This window comes from Amblyomma americanum, chromosome 1 (genome assembly GCF_052857255.1).
Source record: "Amblyomma americanum isolate KBUSLIRL-KWMA chromosome 1, ASM5285725v1, whole genome shotgun sequence".
Taxonomy (NCBI): domain Eukaryota; kingdom Metazoa; phylum Arthropoda; class Arachnida; order Ixodida; family Ixodidae; genus Amblyomma; species Amblyomma americanum.
In genome coordinates this window covers 360650461-360673650 of record NC_135497.1, presented here as the reverse complement: position 1 = coordinate 360673650, position 23190 = coordinate 360650461, and the positions used below count along the sequence as shown (strand labels likewise).

General features: G+C 46.6%; 1 long non-coding RNA gene and 1 other non-coding gene across 2 annotated transcripts; one reads left to right on the top strand and one right to left on the bottom strand.

Annotated features, from left to right (window-relative positions):
- Positions 1 to 2310: 2310 nt before the first annotated feature.
- LOC144100828 (uncharacterized) lies at positions 2311 to 18161 on the top strand. The gene is made up of 3 exons (XR_013307858.1): positions 2311 to 2721; positions 8644 to 8893; positions 18073 to 18161. It is a non-coding gene; the product is annotated as an uncharacterized LOC144100828 (long non-coding RNA).
- On the bottom strand, positions 17485 to 17558 carry TRNAS-CGA (transfer RNA serine (anticodon CGA)). The gene has a single exon. It is a non-coding gene; the product is annotated as a tRNA-Ser (tRNA).
- Positions 18162 to 23190: the final 5029 nt, after the last annotated feature.

The following is a 23190-nucleotide window of genomic DNA, read 5'->3' as shown; positions in this document are numbered from 1 at the left end:
CCGTAAGCGGCAGGACAATCGCAGGGTCTTGCTAAGCTGTAGTGCTAAATGTATAAAATTGCGTTCTAAGCGTTGTCATTCATCTGTTGTACAGGAGTCTTCATCGCTGATATCACTGATTTTATATTCTCTCCAGCGCATGCATCGATCTGCTGCCGCTCCACTTTCGCGCTGGCAGTTTTCAAACACCGGGCATCAATTAAGGCGAAAGACTTTAATGGCTCATACTTGCACCCGCCGCGATGGCTCAGTGGTTAGGGCGCTCGACAACTGATCCGGAGTTCCCGGGTTCGGACCCGACCGCGGCGGCTGGCTGAGTTTTTATGGAGGAAAAACGCTAAGGCGCCCGTGTGCTGTGCGATGTCAGCGCACGTTAAAGATCCCCAGGTGGTCGAAATTATTCCGGAGCCCTCCACTACGGCACCTCTCTCTTCCTTTCTTCTTTCACTCCCTCCTTTATCCCTTCCCTTACGGCGCGGTTCAGGTGTCCAACGATATATGAGACAAATACTGCGCCATTTCCTTTCCCCAAAAACCAATTATTATTATTATTATTATTACTATTATTATTATTATTATCATCATCATACTTGCGGCCATGACCTTGTCAGGTCTCAGGCCATGTGAGGTCTGAAGGCATGGCACACCGATGACTAAATTAACTCGATAAGGAAAAAAACGTTACAATACGTTGAATGATGGAAACAGAGGCACGGCGACAATACGACGTCCGTCGAAGCGCTTAAGCAAACTTGAGCAACAGATATCAGAAATGCACATGAAATCCAAGTGATGTCGTAAGTGGTTGACCTCAATGTTGTGGAACGCCGCCGCGGTGGCTGAGTGGTTACAGCGCTCGGCTGCTGGCCCGAAAGACGCGGGTTCGATCCCGGCCGCGGCGGTCGATTTTCGATGGAGGCGAAATTCTAGAGGCCCGTGTACTGTGCGATGTCGGTGCACGTTAAAGAACCCCAGGTGGTCGAAATTACCGGTGCCCTTCACGACGGCGTATCTCTTAGCCTGAGTCTGTCTGTTGTTGCCAGGAAGAAAGAAAAGGAAAGTGCACAGACCTGCTCACTGGCTCTAGCCGAGCCACAATCGCTACCACGAGCAGACAGTAGGAGAGTTGAAAGATGGGATAGAAGGAGAGGATAGTAAAGACGCGCTAAAGGCAAGGCCGATCCCGGAAGTAGTGCAATACCGGGCCAACCGATGGCGGGAGTGAAGCATCCTTCAAACTATCCGCCAAATTTCCAGAAATAAGTCCAATTGCACCCGTAACAGATACTCTACGGGGTCCGGACATTCGCCAGCCTGAGTCGCTTTCAGACGTTAAATCCCAATAAACCATAAATAATGTTGTGGCAGTATTCCCGAATACATTGACCAATATCTTCGGCAGCTGTTCATCGTAGTGCATTTTTAGTGGTGTCTTAGCATTTCTCTCTGCATAAAGCTTAAATGTTTTAGTCAAGTTGGAGGCTAGCTTGCGAGAGTGCTTCGGACCAATGACATATGCACCTTAATTTGCATGCTTTAAGGCGCGGTTGAGTTTTCCACCGAGGTGTTAAGCTCCGAGAAAAACTGCGTGCTTTCCTTTTCTAAAAAAAACCATTCCTTTCCTCAAAACACATGCTTTCGCATTCCTCCACGGAAACAAACTAATGCACCGGCGCTTCAGCCTACTGCGCATGCGTGTGACGTAAGTGAGTGGCGCCACCATCATTCTAGAGGAGCGCTCCCCAGGTAATCTTGCCAAACGCCTCCTGAATGCCGATCAGGAGTGATATCTTCTTTTCTCTTCCAAGCAATCTTCTCTTTCGTGTCTTCTTTCTTTCGGCTGCTCATACTGGCACCGCGAAGTCCTTCCAGCAGTTGTTGTTGTCAGCCTCTCAAAAAATAGCACATACCCAGACTGAGGGATCGGCCAAGAAACGGGAGGCAGAAGTTGCCATTCACCTGTACTCAATAAAGGCAAAAAAAAGCTCGAGCAATGCAGCACCGGTGGATTCTTCCTCAAGAAGAGCATGAAATGAAAACGGATAAGAGTTTGGATGTTAAAAGAAAAGAAGGACGAGGGATTAAAAAAGGAATAACTAAATATATCAAAATATAAGAATGCACACAAAAGAAAATATTGTAACATTTAGCAATGCAGTCGATGAGATTCTTTCAAGAAATCTTGCACAGCGGTACAAACAGATCTGTGGCTGAACCAAAGTACTGTTTTTTGCGCAAGAGCCACGAAGAAGAGGAGGCAGAATTGAAAGAAGAATCGCTCGTGCGCACGCATTTCATCCTCTTCGTTCAGCATTCGGTGATACAAACGTAGGCACTACGCCGAGCATTCGTTGTTTAGTGACGAGCAGACATGAACAGTGATTTTTAGAAGACTATTCCTCCCGACCGTGCTCTCTCGGTGTTGGCGTGGTGCCGTGGAGATAGGGTTCGCCCGCTGCCTCAGGGAACTCCGCCCACAGCGCGGGATCCGCGATGTGGTCAACTGGGTGGCCACCGGTCTCGAAGCTCAGTCAAGGCCTTGTCTTTCTGCGACGCTGCGGCACCAAACACATAGAACAAAGAGGTTGTGCCGGCCGCCGCCCCCAGACCCCAAGTCGGTGGTCAATGACGTTACGTGCTCCAGAGAGCGGCAAGCCTGGCAGAGCCGTCAGCCGTCCACCCATCGGCCTCCACGATGCTTTCACGACGAAACCTTCCCTGGTGAGTTTGTAATGCAAAGGTATTATATGCCTCATTCGAAGGAAAGCACTCCACCGGAAGTTGTCCGAAACATATGTCCTCAAAATGTCCGCGGGAAGTGATGCCTCTCACATGGCCGCATTTGAAAAAAGAAACTCGCCGGCATTCGGGTTCAATCCCAGGCCCTCTGCGTGCCAGGTGAGCCCGCAACAAATATATTACGAGGCGTCGTTGGTACAAACTTGAGAGAGCGATACAAATTGAACGCTTTCTGGTGTGCATAACGATGAAAGGTGTTGGGGATGTGTACTGATGAAAGACAACAATATCTTGAAAAAAGTTGCTGACGTCATTCAAACGTCACGAGATGTCACATGAGGAAAAGTTCATTCAAAAACGTTGCTGGTGTTCAAATGCAAATGCTTTCGCATTTCTTTAGTGCAGCGTACTACAATTTTGTTGAATGAGGGCAGTAAATTGAAATTGCAATGTTCTGATATTTTCGTCGTAGTATTTCTCAACCCTGTTGACTACTTATAATACAGTCATATATGTGAATCTGTCCTGCGAGGAACTTGCAATACCTATAGCAAATAGAATGCATTTTTCTCCAAACGGCTCTCGTCGCCCATAGAAATTTTTGCAAGTTCTTAGAAATCTTCTGGATGCCCAATTAGACATTGAAAAACTCCTTTTTCGCTTGTATTCTGACCTAAAGCTATTCTTGACTGCACGGTTTAAGTTTAGGAACTCTTTTTCTCATCAATGTCAGTACCAGCCGCCATCACACGCACTCAAAATTTGTAACGCCGAAAGTTTCGCGACTAAGGAGCGAGCAGCTCAGCCTTCAACAGCAGTTTCTGGCCACTCATTCGAGGCCAGTGAGGCAATTATGCACATCAAGTCCTTCTGCCGCGTTTCGAGCTTGTCCACTGCCATTATTATTGCTGATGTAGATCGCTAGAGGCTCATAACAAAAAAATGATAGGCGTTCACAAGATGTGATGCAGCAAGTCTGCGTTCAGCAGTATTGATTGTGATTACACTTTTACATTCATCGCCTTCCCCTTGAGTCTATGCATTTGAATTCGCCATCGCTTTTTCGTTCGCTTCTGCGTTCCGCTTCGATGCGGCATTGACGATGGGGTGTAGACTTCCGTGCGGTGGAGGTGGGTGGAGGCCTTCTGGAGTTTATAGGTCGCCGGGTGGATAGTGGGAGCGGCATTTTTAGCGGTGGGTGCCCACGAGTGCACCCACCAGATAGAGGATGAAAACACACGCACACGCACGCGCACATGTACGGACACGCCCACGGCAATTGCTTTTTCGCCGAAAGAGAACTGTACAGCTCACGTTGCAATAATACAACACCTCACTCTAAGGGTACGGCTCGTAATCAGCGCTAAGCAGTGTATTTTTATCCGTGGCGTATTTAGCGCCAGCGAAGACACCGCGAATAACTGCCGCTATCACTGAAGCGGAAATATCCGCAATTAGCCTCTAAAAGATTTTGCAGATTCATGGCTGAAGTCTACCGTGTTCTCCATGACGGTCTAGGCTAGCATATCTGATTCGAATTCGATTGCCCCAGTTGGCCATTCTCACAGCGGTATAGAGGCCGTTAGGGGCCGTGTCATAATCGGTAGCTTTGTACAGTACTCATATAGTTGTATATATCATGAATGAGGCATGAGGCATCCGGACGGACGACGACCCCAACGAAGCGAAATCAGAAGAATTGGGCTAGTAGAGCTTGCATTATAAAAGAAAACGCAAGCTAAACTAAGGAGAGTTGGCACGTTGAAACACCTCTCGTATATACTTGGGAAAGTGTCCGCCTACTGTGATTCTCCGTACACGTGTTGCCAATGTCCAGGCTTAAACATGAAGCTGCCGCTGCAGTGTCCCATACATTCAGTGATGATTAAAAAAAGTGTTTGTAGAGATGTGGAATTTTTTTCCCCATCGCGGTGGCTCATTTGATAGGGCACGCGAATTCTGAGCTGGAGTCCCCAGGTTTGAACCCCACAGCGGCGACCGCGTTTCGATGAAGGCGAAACGCAAAAGGCGCCCGTGTGCTGTCCAATTATAGTGCACGTTAAAGTTATTCAGGAGGTCGAAATCATGGAGCCCTCCACTACGACACAGCTTTCTTCCTTTCTTGTTTCACTTCTTCGTTAATCCCTTTCGTTTATGGCGCGGTTCAGCTGCTTACCGAGATGTACGTGAGACAGAACCATTTTTTTCATGTATTTTTTTCGCCAACCATATTTGAAATAACACGACGTTTCCGAACCTACTCGTGATTGAATGATGACACGTACTTTGCTAGTCAGCGCGTATGAATACTAACTCAGTCACTCCTCGGAGCCTTAAGGGCACAGGGTAAGCCCTATACTTCCCATGCATTTTAGGCCATGTTGAGGTACATGTTTCTCACTAAATAATAACAGTAGCCTAATAATACATATATCATTGTTTGCCAAATTTTGTGCTCTTTTTACTGAACTACAATATTTGAAATGTGTTGAAAATTCGATTTTTAATAAAATTGTTTCCGGTAGTACACAAATCTGGCCTTTCTTTGCGCATTTCAAAATTCATAACAAAATAACTGCTCAGTGAAATTGCTTAATTCTAGTTCAGTAGTTGGCAACACTTATGTAGATGATTGCAAAAAAAATCAGCCGTCTGTCTTGAAAGGCATTGGAAATAATGGTACCTTTGTAAGAAAAAACACTGTTTTGAGATAATAGAGCGTAAAGAGAAAAAAGATGTGAAAAACCATTTTTTATTCGCAGAAACGCCTCCATAGTAATTCGTGTAACAGCCTCCTGCTTCGTAGTCACAGTCGCCGTCATTTTTTCGCTTTTCGGATTGTCATTTTCACTGTCGGGCCTCTTTTGTTAGCTGTCGTGTTGCTCGGTCCGCAAAGTACATGCGCTTATGGTCAGCTTCCCTCAGCCACTTGAAGGTGTTGCTCCCTGGGTTCAATCCACACGCCTTCAAAACGTTGGCCCGTGCGATGCTACCATCATTAAATGAAAGAACAGCATCCAGTGTTGCCATCCGTAGGGTCCGAAGCCTAACAAACACATTCTTTGGCGCGCGTTCCCAAACAACATGGTTGAACGACTCATTTGCATTTTGAGTTCGCCCATGCAGGCACTTCTCTAGGAGCTCAGCCTTCGATAGCTCCCTATAAATGGGTTTGATAGCCTCCGAGACAGATGCAGGCAAACTCTCCTTGTGGAAAAATGGCTTGCCCTCTGACTGACTTCTGTTGAAGGCACACCACGTATCAGGTCCCTTTGGGCAAAGTCCATGGCATGGGTCATCGTCTGTGGCCGATAAGTGGAAGAAGGTTGCCCAAACGGCCTTTCGCATTTCATCCAGGTTTCCTACATTTCTTCTGATGGCCAAACCATAGTACGTCTGGAGCTTGTCTATTACTGCATCAGTCAGTCGGCCTCGGCCCGAGAGGCTCTTTCCATCAGAGAGTTTTCCTGCCTTGTTTCCTTTTTTTAGCCTTCGTAACCTTGTGCCCATCCTTTTTTGCACGCGCCCTATGCACTCAACCTTGGATATTTCAACGGAATCACCATATGGCATTTGTGACTTCACAGCCATAAAAGCCTTGCTGTCACCATCCCCAAGGTATTTGACGTATCGAACGCCGTGAAGCTCCTCACTCCTGCCGAAAATTTTCAGTGCTCCTGCGACTTCCATTCCACCGCTGGTGCCTTGGTAGTTGCTTTGGCACACCTCTCTATGAAGGGGGTCACTGTTTGTACCCTTGATGCTGCACTTTGGACAACGTTTAGACAAAACCTCCACATCCAGCACTTTCCCAGAGTCTACACTGGTCGCAGAGACTATGCCGTTATTGGAAGTATGGCCTCGCTTCTGCCAGCTTCCATCAAGAGCAACTGCGATGTCTTTATCCCCCTCATTCAGCTGCACAGCTTCGTCAGCTGCCCTTTTCATCGACTCCTGAGTAGCAGCTTCGATGTGACCTAGAATCTCTTGATTATATTTCGCAAACTTTGTCGGCGGCTTAGGAAGGTTTAGCATAGCACAGAGTATATTTCCTGCAGCCATTCCCTTACCAATGGACCTCAAGGCATACACTAACCTGAGGTTGGCTTCATAGAGGCCAGAAGTAGTTTTCTTCGACGTCTCAAATCGTTGTGCGGCACTACACACTTCACAGTTCAAACTGTAAACGCTTGCAACACCTACCCGTTTTTTCACAATTTCGATGAGCTCAACACTTCCACCGCACTCTCTGCACACACAAATCTGTGTAATTGCGGCACAAATGCCGTCCATGTCCATTAAGGCATATTGGCTGCTGCTCTGTAGCACATCCTCTTCCTGGAAGCACAGAGAAAATCTTGTAAGCTTCGATGTCGAGGAGCTGGCGCGTTCGGCGTTCGGGATCTCATTCGGTCGTGGACATCCTTTTGCTTTTTCACGATGAGCGTAGCGGTTGCCGTGAAATTCACGCCTGACGAAGGCCTTCTTTGCCATGGGCATCTCAACTTATCAGCAGCAACCAACACCGGCACAATTTACAATACTGATCGAAAGGGATAGCACTCGGACGCAGCTGCATGAAGGTTGCAAAAACGTGGAAAAACCGTGCAAAGCGTCTCAGGATTGTCTTGGCTAAAAAAGAGGAGCTGTACAATAGTTGGCAGACAATTTTTTATATGTAGCTGATTTTAGACAAGTTTCGAAATCAGGTGGTGGACTTTTTGGTTGAACAAATTGACGTTAATCCTGAAAGGGGGCGTGGCCGCTAACTACTTGGTTTCTGAAAAAGCGTTTTTCAGCCGTAAATATGGCTTTCTGAGGAAAGTGCGATCATAGAACATGTGTAGAAAGAATTGAACTTCTAGAATTCCAAGAGAAAAAAAACGATTTTTTTCTAATTTTACCTTACCCTGTGCCCTTAAGCACGCGCTTGCACATCGCGAAGCTGATTTTTTTAAGAATGCAGAGCAGCCAGCTCCACCAAATTATAGAGTGTTGCCTGAGTCAAATCAGTTGCTGGGGCACCGAAGATTCAAGTGAATGAACCCAACTTGCGCACCAGTTTGCAGATAACTACACTGAGCTGTGAATTTTGGCTACGTGTTCTGCAATTGCTACACTTTTGTGGGCTGGCGACTAGCCACGCTCGGCTGTCAGCACCTGACAACGAGCCCTCTGGTCGCCTCTCTCGAAGCTGAAGAAGAGCCTGTGCCGCACTTCTTCAAACGCATCTCTTTCTTAGTTGTGTCTAATGTGACTCTGGATGCCGCCGACCTGCTTTCAGACGAGTAACCCGTGGAACCGTCAGTTTTGTTTTTAACAGTCTTGTGGCAAGGCTGCAGTAGGCCATGTATGGAACCGAGAAAAGTGAGAACCGTGTATCTGGCCCATTAAGAGCTGTGAATCATAAGCAGCCCTGCGCAAGCTATCAAAGAAACATACGAGCAGGTGGGAGAGAAGAGCGAAGAAAACATAATCAAAGGTTGAGGACAAAGATTTGCACGACGCATGGACATTCCAAATTTGGCGCATGGGATGTTTGACATACTCCAGCAGTCAGCAGCGACGCAGGGTATAGCAAGAGCGGGAAAAAGTTCCTGAATATAATCTGTGGCGGCGAAAGAGAACGATCAGGGGTCAACCAATAACCAAACAGTGATAACAGAGGAACTATCAGCGATGAACTGAAAAATGTTGGGGAAAGCAGTCAGCAATAAATCGGTATGGGAAGGTCACTAAAACTCTTAGTGGTTTGCTTCGCACCCTTCTGCACATTTTTGTTTTTACACCCAGAAGCCTATGATCCGATTTTAGGACTCGGATGTTAGGTTTGGGACATTGCTATAGCTGCTTTCTATTGGCAACGGCTTAATTGCACGTCATTCGCTAACATGTCCGACGCAGCCAACGGCCCAGGCTCCGCTCACCTGTGTACGGGGAGCTGCATCTCTGTCTCTTGTTCCGCCGAGGTCCACATCCGCCGTGGTGAATCCGCGGAAAGCACCATATTCTGCGCCTGTCACCCCCTGGACAACCACAACTCCCAACAGGCTGGCAGAGCGCCAAAGAGGAGGTCGGCTCGGACGCAGCGGCCGAGACTAGAAGCGCGGGTGTATCACCTGTGCTGCTGCTTCTGCACTGACCCGCGCACTATGTGAGTGTCATCTAAGATGCGCATGCATAGTCCTCCTCCAAACCATGGTGAACTGAGTCACAATGATCATTATCGGGAAAACTTGACAGCTTATCGCCGCCTGCGCAGCTTGGCGAACCCCAGGTGCCAGTTATGGTGCACGATTATGTGTGGGTTGTGACCAACTAAGTAAAAGTTGGAAACGCGCAATTTTCACCCAGGCTGGACCAGAGGTGCTGTCATGCGCCGCTTGAGCGTTGCCCTTAATATTCCTGTCGACTGAGTACAGGACGGAAAAGGACCAGAGTGTGTTATTTGTCTGCCTCTAAAGAACTATGTATTGATGCAGGAAACTGTCTAGTGTTCAGCGTAACGTATCAAGCACGAAAGCAGAACGGAACGACAACAGCTCTCTTCGTCCCTGCTGCGTTACGCCATACGCCAGCCATTAGCGAATTTTTGCAAAGCGCGTATCGCCGCTACTGTGCCTGCGCAAGTAGCTTTAAAGCCGCTAGATGGTACCAGGTGGCGGGCCACTGAGCGCACTTCTGCTACGTCGGTACCAATCAGCACGTGCAAGCAGTCATTAAACGGAACGCGATAACAGTAGCGGACGCTGAGCGATATGCCAAACATCTCTGTAATGAAGCATTCAACAGCCTATCGTTATGAGCAGTAAAATTTATTTTGCACTGGTATCAACCCCGTTAAGATGTCGTTTTACATGCTGCGTGTTCCGAAATAAGGCACTTGAGAACAAAAAAAACTATATTTAATCAATGGGTTTTCCTAGCGTATGGTTTCCTTGCTGACATCCCTCCATTGGCTTCTCATATCTGCAATTCCTGAGGGTTGTCGCTGTTGTTTTCCTTAACCATGGCATATTTAGTAGTGCTTGCTTGGCTTTTATAGAGCGAAGCTCTTAAGCGCTCTTTCCATGCGTTGAGGGGCGTGCCTCGGCGTCGGCTTCGGCGTAACCGAGCGGATGAGAGCATGGTAGGGTGAAAGAGAGCAAGCGCGGAACGCAGGGGAGAATTGAAGAGGGCGATAGCGAAGACAGCGCGATGAGAAAAGCAGTAGCGTGAAGGAAGATCGCGCAGCGGCTGGGAAGAAAAAGAAGAAAAAGATCGCTCTGGAGCACGCAGGAAAGTACGGGCTCCTGCTTGCGCGTCTCATCTCACAGCCCTGTTCCTCCTCTCTCCGCGACCTTTTCGAAGCGCCGCGCGGGAGTCTGTTCGAGATGCTTCGAGCCCTCTGAATAAGTGGGAGGGAGACGCAGCTTGACGCTAGTTGCGGAACCTACGGCGCCTACTCCCTTTCTCAGCGCCTCCATCCGCTATCAGAAATTTCGTGCTTGGTTTTCAGCGGCGCCTGCGGCAATCGTCTCTCCCCTCTTCCCCCACCGTCTGTCTGAATGAACTTTACCGACATTATCAAGTTGAAGTGCCGGCAGTTGCCAGTGCTATTTTCTAGGGACGTTTTAGTTACCATGTGCAGAATGGTTCTACCGTTTGCGACCGTTTGTACCCAAGCAGTGTTGTGGAACGTTTTGTGTAAGTGTCCCATGAGAGCAAACAGTTTGTAATGTGGTGTGTCCCGTGAGCAGCTACGCGTACCAGTGACGAGCAATCTGGAGGAGAGGAAAGCGGAGGATAAGGGGCGACTATGATTAAGGCACCGAATTGGGCTGCAGAACTCACTGGGTTCCAGGCAACTGCAATGTTGCCCTTTCACGCAGCGAATTTGATGCCATTTCCGGCGAATGGCATTAGACTCAGTTAACAGCCTTGCTTGCGTCGTTGTCACGTGTCTAGGGCTGTAATGGCATTGGCAAATGCTTCCAGTCAGGATTCGCCCGAGCAGAGGCTCAGCTATTAGCGGCGGTGAATTGCTCTGCGCGCTGCCGGAGCATAAAACCAAGTTCCGCATTCGTTCAGCACTGCGTGTTCAATACAGTTCATTTTATTTCACCATATATGGTGGAAGCCTCGGCCGAAAAGCAGCTCCAGGCAGAATGGCGAGGCGCAGGAGACCATACAATGTCCCGCAGTGCATATGCATTGATTGAAGACAACATGAGAAAAAAACTATTGTGACATGTTTTAACACTCGAACATCCAATACAAACATGTGGCTCTTTATGGAAGTAATACCAGTCCAATATTTTTTGGCAGCAGGTTCAGTATATACCAATAATACATGGCAAAAATCGCTTTTAGAAGTTTCAATAGCCGCTTATAAACTTTGTCAAGCAGCAAGTGCTTCAAAACACCTCACACGTGTAACAGTGAAAGTAAAAGGTAAAGTAGATAACCTTACTAAGAAAAGCATACAATAAAGCTCAGTTTTTAGACCAAAAATAAAGCACAAGGGCTTTCCAAAAACTGATACCTAGGCGTGTGTTGTTTGTTCTGTTTTCTCTGCCCGTTTTTTTCCTTCTTTTTGCAATGTATTAGGAATTTTTGACTCAAATGGTTTAATGTCGACTTGGAAATAAATTATCCGTGTTTAGAATTGCAGTAAGGTTGTGTTTCAATGAGTGGTGCATGTAATTTGTTCGAAAACGAAGAACATGCCCGTTTTCCATGTTTCTTGTAAAGGCGTTCGTGGCACTCTAGATAACGGTAAGGGATTGTTCAAACAATACGTGTCTAATATCTTGAATACCTATAATGAAAAGGGGGTGACATTATAGGTCGCGAATGGAGGGCCGGTATGTACTAGGTGTTTATAATTAGCAATGTACCGGACAATTCTTTTTTGGATTTAAAGAGTTTTTCTTAATAGTATTGGTTGTGCTGCCCCAGACTAGCATGCAGTAGTAAATGTGCGACAAAAATAATGCAAGATGTATTTCGTGCTTAATGCGTGTTGGATGGAAAAACGGGACAACGTGAGACAGCCTCACCTACTGAGAGATATTTTGCATATATTAGGAGCATTTAGGTCCCAGCTTAACGTGTTCCTAACTGTTACTCCAAATAGTATATTGAATTCTACCATTTCAATGTATTGTGCTTCGTAGAATATGGCATGATTTCGCTGGTTCATTTTTTCATTTTTTTCTCTTCAAACAATAATTTTAGATTTAGATGGATTTATTTTCAGTCCGTTTGACTGTGACCAGGAGGATAAATTTATCTGTGGTCTGCGTCTATGGTCGCCTATGGTTCAAATACAGCAGCAGCTCTTCTCTAAAATTGAAATACTGAGATGTCTAATCGACAGAAAGTTTTTATTCATCTTGTCCGTAACATTTTTTTTCCTGTCGTTCAGAAACTATGCTGACGTAGGGGCTGGGGCAGGGAAACTCATACTGAAAGTACCAAGCAATTGTTTTGTTCTTGCTGACAGTGATGCGTAGACAAATGTGCAATGCATTTTAGTCGCAGTGACAGGTGTCTCAGCAGATGCTCTTTACCGCGAGCAGCCCTGTTATGTCGTCGGTTCCACATCGCATTATGTTTTGTCATATAAAATTGCGTCTGCGTTCTCTCCAGAATGTTATGTAAAGCCAACCAGGGATATATCTAACCCGGATATATCGAGTCATTAGCTGATTATCCTTTGGATGACCCTGTGTAAAAGTACAAGTCGCGCAGTATATCAAACTCGTTCGTATCAAACTTTCGTCAATTTCAAAATTTTTTTTCGAATTTTCTCGAAATTTCGAAATTTCAAAATTTCGTCGGTCATTCGATGCAATGGAATGCGGCCCGCGCCCTGCAAGTGGCACTTCCCGTAACACCGTTTCTGCTAACGCTCCTAACAGGACAAGTGCGTGGCCTGGGGCACCGGCTGGTAGCGCTAGCTATGTGAAATTGCCCGATGAACGGAACGTGTTGTGTGCTTGAGGGTGAACTTCGGCCTCTTGGACTCAATTGTCATATCACATCCTTGACATGCGAGGAAACCGACCTAAGCAATTCCTTGACGCGGCTCTCCCTTCTGTACCTAATGCATTGCAGAAGCGAACTGAAACTTAATTTTGATGAGATTTGTATATTTAAATCCCGCTTGTAACAGGCATAGACATTATTTATATATATATATATATATATATATATATATATATATATATATATATATATATATATATACATATAGTGTCAGAACTCGGTAGAACCCGAGGAGAGCTGAAGGTAAAACGGTTTACTGGTTAACTAGAAAAAGTCCCTGCGCACTTCAGCTTCTTCTTCTTCTTGCCTCGCGCTCGTAGACCAAGTCTTCATCTTTGGCGTCTTCTTGCATGCGGCATTTGCCCCGCTCCTCAGGAAGCATCGTCTCGATGGTAACAAAAGGAAGTAGGAGGTCAAGATCGGTCCGAGTAGTACGGCTTCATACGTACAACATGGACGACGTCGACTTGTTGCTGGCGTCGCTTGGATGTCGATATAACCCGTCCGGCACCACCTCATACGTGACGTCGGGTAAACGTCGCAGCACAACATAGGGCCCGAAGTACCGCCGTAATAATTTTTCGGAGAGTCCACGACGGCGAATAGGCGTCCAGACCCCACTTTGTCGCCAGGTTCATACATTACATGTCTGTGACGAAGATTGTAGCGTCGTGCGTCAGCCTCCTGCTGAGTTCTGATGCGCACACGCGCTAGTTGGCGAGCTTCCTCTGCGCGCTGTGCGAATTCCTCGGCGTCCTGATCGACATCGTCGCCGTCGGCATTCGGGAGCAGCATGGCATCTAGCATAGTTCTCACTGGTCGGCCATGAAGAAGGCTGAAAGGCGTCATGCGAGTGGTGTCTTGTTGTGCCGTATTGTAGGCGAACGTGACGTAGGGAAGAATTTCGTCCCAATTCTTGTGGTCACGTCCACGTCCATACAGAGCATGTCGGCGATTGTCTTATTGAGGCGTTCCGTCAATCCACTGGTTTGGGGGTGATAGGCCGTCGCTTTCCGATGACTCGGCCGTGAAGGCAGTTCCTCGGTCAGTTATAATGAGTGCCGGAGCGCCATGCCTGAGGACAATGTTCTCTACGAAGAACCGAGCTGCTTCGGCGGCGGTACCCCTGGGCAGAGCCTTTGTCTCCGCGTAGCGAGTTAGATAATCGGTGGCGACAATTATCCATTTATTCCCGGCAGTAGACGTCGGAAATGGTCCCAGGAGATTCATGTCAATTTGCTTAAAAGGTGTCTTTGGCACTTGAAGAGGGTGGAGTAGACCGGCTGTACAACAATAACTGATGGGAACGTTGGTCGGACATGATTTCTAGTGAAACAGCGCAACGGCACAAGGCCAGAGGACAAGAAAGGACGATGGCTTTGAAACTTTTCGACTGATTGCAACCTCCCCTCGTGAGGTTGCGGTGGTTAGTTTCCCCGGCGAGGGCTCGGGGTCCGCCGTCCGCTAACGTCAACATCGCTACGACGCGTCGGTGAAGAATAACGCCGTGGAGATGGGGAGCGGCGGCGGAAGCCCGGTGAGTCGGCTTCCCCGCTGAGCGGCGGGCCCTCGAGTTGGGCACGGCCAGCGTCGAAATGGCGTCTAGCAGAACCAGGCGGAAAGGCCTGCCCCTCTTGGCGGTAGCGGCAGTACCGATACATATGGTCATGTTGTCTGCAGAAGAAGCAGAGTGGTCGGCTGTCATAAGAGCGCCACAGGTCAGTTCGGCGCTGCTGAGGGCAACCGGGACGTGCCCACTGAGGCTCCTGGAAGAACCGCGTCTGCTGACGGCTCGCTGAGCTCGGTGGGGCGTGGTCTGGCGGCGGACGACGAAGGACTTCCGCATAGCTCGCGGGTTGCGGCTCCGGCTCATAGTAAGGCGCCGTGTTGACCGCCGTGTTGCTGTTGGGTTGGGGCACGTGGTATGGTTCGCAAAAGGCTGCCGCGCTGTCAACTGGAAGAGACTCGTGGTATGGTGCAGACGGTGACAGAGCATGCCGGAGCTCTTTCCTAACGGCTGCCGCGACGGCTTCTGGTGACTGAACGCTCGTAGCACTAATTCGCTGCAGCTACTCAAGGACAATTTGTCGAATGAGGTCTCGAAGGGTGTTCCCGTCGGTTGCAGTGAGTGCCGCCGCAGTCGGTGGAACACCGGCGAAGGGTCGGTCGTACTGGCGGCACCGTTCTTGGAGGGCTCGCTCTATAGCTGTAGCGTCCTTGAGGAAATCACTGACGGTTTGAGGTGGGTTGCGCACCAAGCCGGCAAACACCTGCTCCTTGACGCCATGCATGAGATGTAGTAGCTTCCTTTGCTTAGTCATATCGGGGTCGGCACAGCGAAAAACTCGAGCCATGTCTTTCGCAAACATAGCTACGCTTTCATTTGGCTTCTGGACGCGCACTTCAAGCAGGCGCAGCGCATTCTCTCGTCGATCAGCAGTGGCAAAAGTGTCCACCATCTATCGGCGGAAGTCATTCTATGTGGACAAGCTGGCCTCGTCGTTTTCATACCAAGTTCTAGCAGTACCCAGAAGTGCAAAATAAACATTGCAAAGCTTCTGGTCCACGCTCCACTGGTTGAACTTGGCCACTCGTTCAAACTGGTCGAGCCAGTCTTCCACATCTTCAAACGCGTTCCCGCGGAAGCACTCCGGTACCTTGGTGTTGTGAAGAGTCACTGACGTAGGGGTGGGAGGTGCCATGGCTTGGAAGACCCGGCGAACTTTGACGTTTGAAGATTCGCCCGGTAGATGGTTGTACTCCGGGGAAAGGCCTAGACGTCGGCGGCTAGCGCGATGGAAAGGCGTGTCGATGTCCGGGACTCGCTGTGGACGGCCGGAAGGAGTCCTGTGCATCCCCAGCACCTCCACCAGTGTCACAACTCGGTAGAACACCGATGAGAGCTGAAGGTAAAACGGTTTACTGGTTAACCAGAAAAAGTCCCTGCGCACTTCAGCTTCTTCTTGTTGCATCGCGCTCGTAGACCAAGTCTTCATCATGCCGCAATATATATATATATATATATATATATATATATATATATATATATATATATATATATATATATATATATATATATATAATTCAAGGAAACTAACAGTCACCGAAACCAAGGTGCACAGGGGAATGTTTCTCTTTGTTTTAATAACTAGTGCCAATCAATTAGTTTTAAAGAAAGTTACTTATAAAGCAGCAGAAAAAACAACCATGCCGCCGGTGGGATCTGAACCCACGACCTCCGAAAATCGCGTCCGGTGCTATTATCAACTGAGCTACTGCGACGGCTGTCCAATCTGCTGCTTACGTGGGTATTTATGTTTTGCGCGTAAGCGAACTTTGAGAGTGAGGTTGTTTTTTCTGCTGCTTTATAAGTAACTTTCTTTAAAACTAATTGATTGGGACTAGATATTAAAAAAATTAGAAACATTCCGATATGCAGCTTGGATTCGGTGACTGTTGGCTTCCTTAATATGTTTGTCAAACGAGCCCCTCACTTCATTTGCCTTGTCTGCTAATAGCTTAACGGGGGTCTCGGTTCTGGCAGTCTTGATGCCATAGGTACCATAAGAGGGCTCTCGTCCGGTTTCCGCTCTCGCCGTTTGATGACGTTCTACGTCACACTTGCGTTATTACAGGACGTGCTACGTTCACCGCTATGGACAAGGGTGGCGCTGGTGAACACTCTCAAGGTCACCTTACACCCAATAAACATAAATACCCACGACAGCAGCAGATTGGACAGCCGTCGCCGTAGCTCAGTTGGTAGAGCACCGGACGCGATATTCGGAGGTCGTGGATTCGGATCCCACCGGCGGCATGGTTGTTTTATCGGCGACTTTTTAAGTAATTTTCTTTAGGCAATAGATTAATCTAAGTATTAGTATCACACTGATAATTACAACACATAAAAAAATAAATATTCCCCTATGGACCTTGGTTTCGGTGGTGACTGTTGGCTCCCTAAATAAGTTTTGTCAAACGAGCCCCTCATTTCATTTACCTTGTCTCCTTATATATATATATATATATATATATATATATATATATATATATATATATATATATATATATATGAAGGGGGCCAACAGTCACCGAAACCAAGGTGCATAGGGGAACGTTAATTTTTTTTATGTGTTATGCTTATCAGTGGGATAATAATACTTAGAATAATAAAACGCTTAAAGAAAATTACTTATAAAGCAGCAGAAAAAACAACCATGCCGCCGGTGGGATCTGAACCCACGACCTCCGAATATCGCGTCCGGTGCTCTTACCAACTGAGCTACGGCGACGGCTGTCCAATCTGCTGCTCTCGTGTGTATTTATGTTTACTTGGTGTAAGCGAGCCTTGAGAGTGTTCACCAGCGCCACCCTCGACCATAGCGGCGGACGTAGCACGTCCTGTAATACCGCGAGCGTGACGTAGAACGTCATCTAACGGCGAGGGCGGAAACTGTGCGAGAGCCCTCTTATGCTACCTATGGCATCAAGACTGCCAGAACCGAGACCCTCGTTAAGCTATTAGCAGACAAGTTAAATAAAATGAGGGGCCCTTTTGACAAATTTATGAAGGGAGCCAACAGTCACCGAAACGAAGGTGCATAGGGGAACGTTAATTTTTTTTTATGTGTTATGCTTATCAGTGGGATAATAATACTTAGATTAATAAATCGCTTAAAGAAAATTACTTTAAAGCAGCAGAAAAAACAACCATGTCGCCGGTGGGATCCGAACCCACGACCTCCGAATATCGCGTCCGGTGCTCTTACCAACTGAGCTACGGCGACGGCTGTCCAATCTGCTGCTCTCGTGGGTATTTATGTTTACTGTGTGTAAGCGAGCCTTGAGAGTGTTCACCAGCGCCACCCTCGACCATAGCGGCGGACGTAGCACGTCCTGTAATACCGCGAGCGTGACGTAGAACGTCATCTAACGGCGAGGGCGGAAACTGTGCGAGAGCCCTCTTATGCTACCTATGGCATCAAGACTGCCAGAACCGAGACCCTCGTTAAGCTATTAGCAGACAAGTTAAATGAAATGAGGGGCCCGTTTGACAAATTTATGAAGGGAGCCAACAGTCACCGAAACCAACTTGTCTGCTAATAGCTAGATGCAAATAGATGCAAATCTGTTGCCACCAGTCATCACGTTAGTTCTTCCAGCTTAGTTCTCAGGAATGTACTATCGTCAGATGTCGGAAATTACGAAATGCGGCTTCCGGAGGAAAGATTTCAGTTGCTGTTCTTTCTCAAGCAAACCATTTCGTGTATTCCGCCTCGTGCACTCCTTTCTGCTACGCAGGTCGCAATATGACGCCCTTCACAAGGTTCTGCCACAGCTTGTACCTGCCTTGTGGGTGAACGCGGTACTTTGGAGGATTTCGCACCAGGACGTTTTTATCACCAGTGAACAATTGCGTGTTTGCAGTTGAAACATATGTGAATAAAATTGATTCATAAAGCTATTAGCTGTGTTCTGACAATTAAAAAGTGATTCTAAGGAATTTCTTGATCAAGCAGAAAACATGTTTGAATTACGATGCTTCAAGGCGTTTGATTTGTTTGATTTCTTTCAACATTTTCTGCTTCAACAGCAAATGAAAATAGTTACGAGTGTTGCTAGCTGAGCAAAATGAACAAAGTTCTCCGAGTGAAATTACGCAAGGTATTGTGCAATTGCTACGGAAAAAAACAGGTGGTGTATACGCTCCATGCAAGATAACTCACTTGCTCGGTTGGAAAGGATCAGTTCGTGGTTTATTAAAGTTCTTTCGTTATAGCGTCGCCATTTCCACAGCGCTTTTGACTGTGCTTTATCGTTACTTTTGTACAGAACCTTTGAAATTAGTTCGTAGATGGCCGTTTAAAAGAAGAAAAAAAAACAAGACAGGTGCAGAAGGAAAATGTGCGTATGTGAAGACCGTTGATTGAGGCGTAGCACCGAAGGAAGGCAACGCTTCAGATGCCTCTCTTCGTCATGTAGTTTGGAAACACAGGGCATATGGACTTCTCTGGTCCTGACTTCCGGAAGCGGGTCCCGAAGAGGCAGTCTGTGCCTGGACTCATAATGCATAAATGTTCTCAGGGCTCAATGTGCTGCTTTCGGGAGAGCGGCCCTCCCAGCCTTCCCCTCTTCGCTGGCCCTTGCTAAAACAACCTCCTGCAATATGCCGGATCAAGTTGTTCTTTTAGTTAGGCTTCTTTTTCTCAAGCCCGTTTGTGCACCGAAACAAAATGTCTAATGCGTTTCCCCATTTATCTTGCAAGAACGATAACCTTGGCATGTTTGTTCACGTTTGATAGGTGAAGCCAGCGAACAAACGCAAAGGTGAGATAATGAAGTGGCGATGTCTTGTCTACTTTTACTCTTCCCAATTTTTCCGCTGGTTCCCGTCCCAATATATTGGTGCGGCTATGACATTTTGCAGGTGTGTCGTTCGAACGACGTCACAATTCATCGGTGGAGGCTTAGCTAAACCAACCCCTTCAATTATCGCACTCATCTTTTTCTCTTCAAACCCTCGTTCTTTTTTACGCGCTAACAACGTGTTTTCATTTCACTGCGTTTTCATTATGACCCAGACGTTTTCGGGTTAAGCTCATCCTGCCCTTTCAGCCGTCATGGTGACTCTATGGTTATGGTGTTCTGCTGCTGACTCTCAATCAAGAGCAACTACAGCTAACCAAGCTCGATCAATGGTGTAGTAACTAAGTCGTAACCTATCCGGGTTAGGTACCGATGTGGTAACCAGGTCATGACCTGGGGTGGTAGGCGATGGTAGCGGTAAACTGGGTGGTAACCATATAATATAAGAGACGACAAGAGGCTGGCTCATGGAGACTATTTTGAAAATTTATCAATACGCTGGATGACACCCTGCTCATTTCAACCAAAAGCGTCTTTTCTTGCACAATTTGGCAACTTACACACAATGCTACTAAGCTATATGATTGGTTCCAATGCAACCTAATTGAGATCAACTGGGTAGTAACCATAAAATATGAGACGACAAGAGGCTGGCTCAAGGAGACTATTTTGAATATTTATCAATGCGCTGATGACACCCTGCTCATTTCAACTAAAAGCGACTTTTCTTGCGCACTTTGGCAACTTCAACACGATGCTACTAAGCTATATGATTGGTTCCAAAGCAACCTAATTCCGATCAGCTTTCAGAAAACTCGGCTAGACTGCTTTAGGAACCTGCATAAACTGCTCCAGGAAAGTGGATCAATTTTTTTGCCCAGTTCCAGATTCACCTCGTCTTCCTGCTATCCCATTACCTATGCTCCGGTGGGAAAATATCTTGGTGTATACCTGGACAGCTATTTATTCTGGAATACTCACATGGCTTACTGAGTAAGAAGCTTAGAGGGGTTTCATGCATGTTGTATGCTCTAACGACTTACCACCCTTTTGCAAATAGACATATTCCTCGGCCCCATACTGAAGCCAAGATTCTGGGTCCTTGGAGTAAGCCTCCATCCAAGAGGATAGCTTTGAAGGCACTTTTCAAGTTCTTAAAGGACTCAGAACAGAGTGCAAGGTTTTGAACTATCAGTGTGTGCCTTGAGTACCCTGCAAGTAATGGCCAACGGACACATGGAAAAGTGATCTCCTTTTGGTCTCTCCCCTTTCTATCTCTCCCTTCGTTCCCCTTCCCACGAGTAGGGTAGCATAACGGGCGTCGCCTAGTTAACATCCCTGCCATTCCGTTCGTCTTTTTCTCTCCCTCTCTCTAATGGTCCAGAGTCTGGGATACGCTGTGCTTAGGTATTACATGTGCTGTCTCTAACTCTCCCATGGAAAAGCAGAATAAACCGTCTTCTTAAGAACATGGTTAAAGTGTTTTATATTCCACACCCAAAAATCACAAAGTGTATTTCTTTCCTCGGGATTGCATTCTTTCGACACCATTTTCACACAAACTGTTGTAGTTAGATATTTTTGGAAAAATAATTTTAAGGCGGCTAACGTTAAAACAGTTACATTGCTAAAAATTCGTAGGTACATTGTTCCCGGAGTGCTAAATCATTTTGGAGAATGTGTCACATCATTCTATGTCCCACATGTATTCAATGAATTGCCTGATCTTTTTGACTAACACCTGCCGAGCACTACTTGACCGTATCGTGAAACTGAAAAAAGTGTGATACTTCTTTTCTTCTTTTTATTGTTCTGTTCTTTTAGTTTTTTGCACAAATGCTGCTTTGTAAAAGAGAATTTGTTGCTGCTGCCTAACGACGCACTACAAGCCCTTTCGTGGCTTTGGCGTGTCTTCATCCTGTACTCTAGTACTAAAATGAATAAAGTACTTAAAAAATCCAGCCTCTCCCTAATCCACATCCCATCCTCAGCCTCAGCTATATTCGCTGCGAGATGTGCATAAGGTAATCTCAGATGGCAACCGAGTGGTAAGCAAGTGGCAACCTGGTGGCAACTTGGGGTTGTAACCATAAGCGGTAACCGTGTGAAAACTTATGGTTTGCGAACCGCGGCAATGTTTAATGAAGCAAATACTGCGAAACACACCGCGCTAGCGCACATATTTGCCTAACAACGCGAAATGGCGGCTATTTTTTTTAAGACAACAAAACGCGATACCTAAGCGCAATATGCGACTGTCATCCTTTTGCGTTATAGCCACTCTGCTGATAAAGTCATGACAGCCTAATGTCCTAGTTAGAAGCAGATACAAAACTTTCAGGGCACTACGAAATTGAAGATGCAAGAATGTTGCGGCTTTAGGGTGTTCAACCACTAAAATAAATAGTTAGAGAAGCGAAGATCACGTCTCTAATGGTGCGAAGTCAAGACAAGTATGGAGAAAGAAGAACCATTTGTTTCAAGGGGCTCCCCGGTCACCCATAGAGTATTGTCTGGGTGGAAGCGCTCAAATGCCATCATTTCTCGTCGAATATTTCTGATTCAGAAAACATAGTTCGCACAATGTCTCTACGGGCTTCAACCAGGAATATTTTTTCCCCTGGAAACCTAGTGAGGGAATGTAAGGCGTCCACTGTCGTCCTAAAACGGCGACAATTTTCGCAGCAGGCGCAGCAACCCAGAATATTTAAGGTGGCGGGGAGTTCCTAAGCTTCTATTTAACTGGTTGCCTTATAGGCTGATGAGTGAAAAACGGAATTCATGCCTCATGTGGTGAGCAAATTGGTGAAATGAAGCCTTGTTTGCATGACGAGTGCTGAATTCTTCTGGTGGGAAGCTTCCGAATTTGAGGTCTTCTTGGCAGATTATGCACACAGAACTTTTAGAGACGTAGAGTTTTATAATTATATATTTCTCGGTCATCCAGATGCCACATTTAAAAATTCTTCTGGACATTAAATCGTGAAACCAGACCGTTTGCTCAATGCTTGAGAATCTCATCATTTGGTTCCCTAATCTGCTTCATTCCTTGAACTGCTAAGCCACTCCCATCGCATGATTCACCGAAATCGCGAAAGATTCCACGCTTGCGATAGCACTGAACGGGAGAAATCTGATGTGCATATGCTTTTGTCTGATAAAAAACCACTAAACTTAAATGCGCAATAGCTTCGAAGATGACTGATTTCAGTATCTTCAAAACATGTGATACTATCAGCTAGCCAGCCCAACCACGATAGTTGCAAGCTTTTGATTGGCCGTATCTTCTATATTAAACCGCTTAATGACGCCTGCATATTTCGGAGAAAAAAAAAGATCGCTGTCCGTGGAACGTGAGCAACAACTGGCCGGGTATTTGCATCACTGTACGATTTACGGTATGACATACGGGGCTTCACGTCCCAAAGCGATAAGAGCTTTGAGTGACATCGTAGTGGGGAGCCCAGGATTAATATCTACTACCTGGGGTTTTTTTAATGGCCATGGACATTGCACAGTATCCGTGCACCTTGTCTTTCGCGTTCATAGAAACCCGACCACCGCGATCGGTATCCAACCAGCTACCTCGGGCTCAGCAGTGGTACGCCCTTAGCACTGAGCCATCGCGACGGGGCACTGTGCCATTTCCGTCAGCAGTTTTGCCAATACAGAAAAAGTGCGCTACGAACAAAAAACGCCGTTAGACAAAGCCACGATTTCGGGTTGGCGAGGTGCGCAGTTAAAAAAAGAAATCTGTGTGCCAACGGAACTTGGTATATATTCTATAAAAAAATATTACCTGACATCAACGAAAATTGTTTTCCCACGTTGATACAACTCGAGGGAGAGGCGCAAAGAACAAATTTTTTGTTTTATCGACAAAATTTTTGTTACTAAGACCCCATTGCTAAGTTGATTATATATGGTGCTTTATCGCAAACTTTCACTAATATTTTAAGATAATATTTTTATAGGCATAAATATAGTTTTGGCCAGACAGCATGGCTAGGGGTGGCAGAGGTCACGAAACAGGCGATACAGCTGTAAGCCGGT